This window comes from Chiloscyllium plagiosum, unplaced genomic scaffold (assembly GCF_037043375.1).
Source record: "Chiloscyllium plagiosum isolate Xiang-an unplaced genomic scaffold, Cpla_swu_hap1 HiC_scaffold_43, whole genome shotgun sequence".
NCBI classification, from domain to species: Eukaryota; Metazoa; Chordata; class Chondrichthyes; order Orectolobiformes; family Hemiscylliidae; genus Chiloscyllium; species Chiloscyllium plagiosum.
Genome location: NW_028270181.1, coordinates 47,474,919 through 47,479,458, shown reverse-complemented (window position 1 = coordinate 47,479,458; position 4,540 = coordinate 47,474,919). Strand labels below are relative to the sequence as shown.

Sequence of the window (4,540 nt, the reverse complement as noted above, 5' to 3'; positions counted from 1 at the left end):
TACAATAGTCTGCCCTCTAGTGGGCTCAGAGCACATTGCCGTGAGTCTGCCTGACTGCCCCATGGGGAGTTTACAATAGTCTGCCCTCTAGTGGGGACAGAGCACATTGCCGTGAGTCTGCCTGACTGCCCCATGGGGAGTTTACAATAGTCTGCCCTCTAGTGGGCTCAGAGCACATTGCCGTGAGTCTGCCTGACTGCTCCATGGGGAGTTTACAATAGTCTGCCCTCTAGTGGGGACAGAGCACATTGCCGTGAGTCTGCCTGACTGCTCCATGGGGAGTTTACAATAGTCTGCCCTCTAGTGGGGACAGAGCACATTGCCGTGAGTCTGCCTGACTGCTCCATGGGGAGTTTACAATAGTCTGCCCTCTAGTGGGCTCAGAGCACATTGCCGTGAGTCTGCCTGACTGCCCCATGGGGAGCTTACAATAGTCTGCCCTCTAGTGGGGACAGAGCACATTGCCGTGAGTCTGCCTGACTGCCCCATGGGGAGTTTACAATAGTCTGTCCTCTAGTGGGCTCAGAGCACATTGCCGTGAGTCCGCCTGACTGCCCCATGGGGAGTTTACAATAGTCTGCCCTCTAGTGGGGACAGAGCACATTGCCGTGAGTCTGCCTGACTGCCCCATGGGGAGTTTACAATAGTCTGCCCTCTAGTGGGGACAGAGCACATTGCCGTGAGTCTGCCTGACTGCCCCATGGGGAGTTTGCAATAGTCTGCCCTCTAGTGGGCTCAGAGCACATTGCCGTGAGTCTGCCTGACTGCCCCATGGGGAGTTTACAATAGTCTGCCCTCTAGTGGGCTCAGAGCACATTGCCGTGAGTCTGCCTGACTGCCCCATGGGGAGTTTACAATAGTCTGCCCTCTAGTGGGGACAGAGCACATTGCCGTGAGTCTGCCTGACTGCCCCATGGGGAGTTTACAATAGTCTGCCCTCTAGTGGGCTCAGAGCACATTGCCGTGAGTCTGCCTGACTGTTCCATGGGGAGTTTACAATAGTCTGCCCTCTAGTGGGCTCAGAGCACATTGCCGTGAGTCTGCCTGACTGCTCCATGGGGAGTTTACAATAGTCTGCCCTCTAGTGGGGACAGAGCACATTGCTGTGAGTCTGCCTGACTGCCCCATGGGGAGTTTACAATAGTCTGCCCTCTAGTGGGCTCAGAGCACATTGCCGTGAGTCTGCCTGACTGCTCCATGGGGAGTTTACAATAGTCTGCCCTCTAGTGGGGACAGAGCACATTGCCGTGAGTCTGCCTGACTGCCCCATGGGGAGTTTACAATAGTCTGCCCTCTAGTGGGGACAGAGCACATTGCCGTGAGTCTGCCTGACTGCTCCATGGGGAGTTTACAATAGTCTGCCCTCTAGTGGGCTCAGAGCACATTGCCGTGAGTCTGCCTGACTGCCCCATGGGGAGTTTACAATAGTCTGCCCTCTAGTGGGGACAGAGCACATTGCCGTGAGTCTGCCTGACTGCCCCATGGGGAGTTTACAATAGTCTGCCCTCTAGTGGGCTCAGAGCACATTGCCGTGAGTCCGCCTGACTGCCCCATGGGGAGTTTACAATAGTCTGCCCTCTAGTGGGGACAGAGCACATTGCCGTGAGTCTGCCTGACTGCCCCATGGGGAGTTTACAATAGTCTGCCCTCTAGTGGGGACAGAGCACATTGCCGTGAGTCTGCCTGACTGCCCCATGGGGAGTTTGCAATACTGATGCTTGCAACATTTCTTCTTTTTATTGACTCCCGGCCCCTATTCTCCAATTAAGACATGCTCTGCTCCAATTATCTCATGTATTGGCATGTCCAACAATTGTCTAATGTAATGGCACTGTGCACCGAATGTCCAATTTATTGATTCCCACCAAATCTCCTATTTACTCATACCCATGTACTAATTCTCCCACTTACTGATGCCCTGGCCCAATTCTGCCATTTAGCAGGAGCCTCAGCTTTGGTAAGTGTGACTAGACCACGAAACCAGAAGGGACAGAAAACCAATCAAGTGAGAGAAACTAAAAGCAATGGAGTTGTCAGAGGGAGATCACAGGAAGTGACACCTTTTCCTACAGCAAAGAACCTAAGACCAGGAGGCAGTGTTTCTCCCTTTCTTCCGATTTTATAGCGTGAAAAAGACCTTTCGGCCCATCCTCCAGCTGCGGACTCGGGTGAGTTCTCCTGGTTGCAGTGTAGGTACATGGTTGGTCTCAGTGCTTGAACTGAAATAATTGAGGCTCGGTGCTAAGGCCGGGCTCGAACCATCAAACTTTCAGCCAAATGCGCTGACCATTTGAGACACAGAAACTGGCACCAAAACTGGCCACGCATATGACCGAAAGCAGAGTGGATGAGGAGGCTCCGACAGCAATGGCTCACACTGTTTTCAGAGTCAGTCTGGATCAGAGGCCTGAGCAGCTGCAAACATAACAACGAAAACGGAAAGGACCTGCACAGGTTCGGCTGTGTTCAACTGCCTGCAGTAGACCCGCCGCGACGTCGGTAGTGGTGGGATTCAAACCCACGCCTCGATAGAGACTGGAGCTTAAATCCAGCGCCTTAGACCACTCGGCAACACTACCCAAGAGGGTCAGGGGGTCAAAATTGTCATTCCTAGTGCTTCACTTCAAGCACTAATAGATCGCGCATTCAGTCACGAACGTGGTGCAATTTAGAAAGTATTTGAAAGGGTTTGCAAGGTTTGCACTGTTTGGACAATAGCACGAAGCTGAATAGGCTTCGACAGTTTTCCCTGGAGCTTCAGGGCTGAGGAATGGCCTTACAGAATTTTATAAAGACATGAGGCAGGCGGACAGAGAAAAGAGTCAGGGAGTAATTTTTCACAAGGCACATGAGTTCAAAGCGAGATAATATTGGTTTATTGTGAGAACAGTAACATTTAAAGGGGATGTGAGGGACACTTGTTTTGTACACAGACATTTCCGTGTGTACAGAATGAATTGCCATATTTAGTGGCAGAGACTGGTGCGCTCACAACATTTCAAAGGCATCTGAATGGGTTCGGAGAGATATGGGACAAATTTTGGCAAATATGGTTAGATTAATTTCGGTTACCTGTTTAGCAGTGGTAAGTTAGATAGCAGGGTCTGTTTCCGTGCTTGGCAACTCTGAGACGCTCCAGAAGCTGACACCAGCTTGAATAGACCATTTGCTAAAAAACGCGTGCTGTTTGTTACTCAGCGCGTTTGGCTATTTTTCCTGGAGGGTGGAGTTTGGCTGAAGAAAAATACCACACAAATTGTGTTACCCCCTCAGCACTCCAGCGAATCCAAAAACTGACAGCTCTTAGCGTGGAACAGAAGCAAACCAGAAACGGCAGAACCATTGCCAGACACCCTGGCATGCTGACTTTGAGGGAGTGCGAGTCGTCTATGTCATGTACTGCTCACACAAATGGCAGCGAGACAATTCCAAACCGTGCTTCCAAACATACTGCAGCTTTAATGCATTGTCAAGTCCCAGAAAGTGCTCAAGTAACATACAACAAAACAGAACAGCAATGAACCATGGGAAGTGAAGATGACCAATGACATTCTTGATTAAATTGGGTCAACAATGCGCTGGTACCTCCCTCTGATGGAGAGGACCAATCCCCAGCCTCCCTGACCAGGACAGGAATGAAGGAAACCAGAGAGCTAGAACAACGTTTCACACCGTGATTGCCCACCGTTTCACCACAGCAACAAAAACCGGCGAGCAGATTCAGTGTAGGATCTGGTTTCACACCAGCAATGAAATATCAATCTCTACTCACTTTCAGGGAAAACGGTGACCAACCGTAAATTGTCTGGAATATGAATCCCCAGCGCAGGCTGTTTGGGTCCCGGGTTATACTGCTGCACAGACTTTCATATGGACAAAGTACTTTTCAAAGGGAGTGTTTGTGGCTGTCCATCCGACGATGGCAGCTGTTGCCCTCGCTCTCACTGCCGTTCCTGGCCGTGTACGGGTTGGCATCCTCACCTTGCTCCCGGGGGTTCAGGGTACAATACTCTGCTGCAGAAAACCGGAGCGGTTTGGAGCAGAAAGGTGTTGATCTCGTGTGCCTCCTGGAGTTGTTGTTGGAATGTTTGGCGGAGCTGGGAAGATGGTTTGCAGCATTTTCCTCACATTTCTGGGTGACATGCTCAGGGCTGCAGAGCCTGTTGTGAAGCGCTGCTATCCTGTGGCAGTTGGAATTGATTTGGTTTCATTCCCGCTGCTTCTGGTGTTTGGGGTTACAGACTGGGTCCAGATGAATCTGCTTATTGATGGGATCCGCGGATGAGTGCCCTGCTTCTAGAAACTCTCTGGCTGCCTTCTGTTTGCCCTGTCCTATTACTATTGAGCTGTTCTCCCAAACCTTGCCGTCTGTACGGATTGCTACTCGGGACAGCTGGTCGGGACAATTCGGGACTGCCACACAATTGCTTTGCCAAGAATGGATATCCCCACGACTTCATTCCCAGATGTCTGGCACACGAAATTCACAACGAGCATATGCCACCAGGCAATTTGAAAAGCATGGTCCCCTTTATTAAAG

General features: G+C 50.9%; 1 non-coding gene across 1 annotated transcript; it reads right to left on the bottom strand.

Annotated features, from left to right (window-relative positions):
• Window positions 1–2,497: 2,497 nt before the first annotated feature.
• On the bottom strand, window positions 2,498–2,579 carry trnal-uaa (transfer RNA leucine (anticodon UAA)). The gene has a single exon. It is a non-coding gene; the product is annotated as a tRNA-Leu (tRNA).
• Between the last annotated feature and the right edge of the window lie 1,961 nt (window positions 2,580–4,540).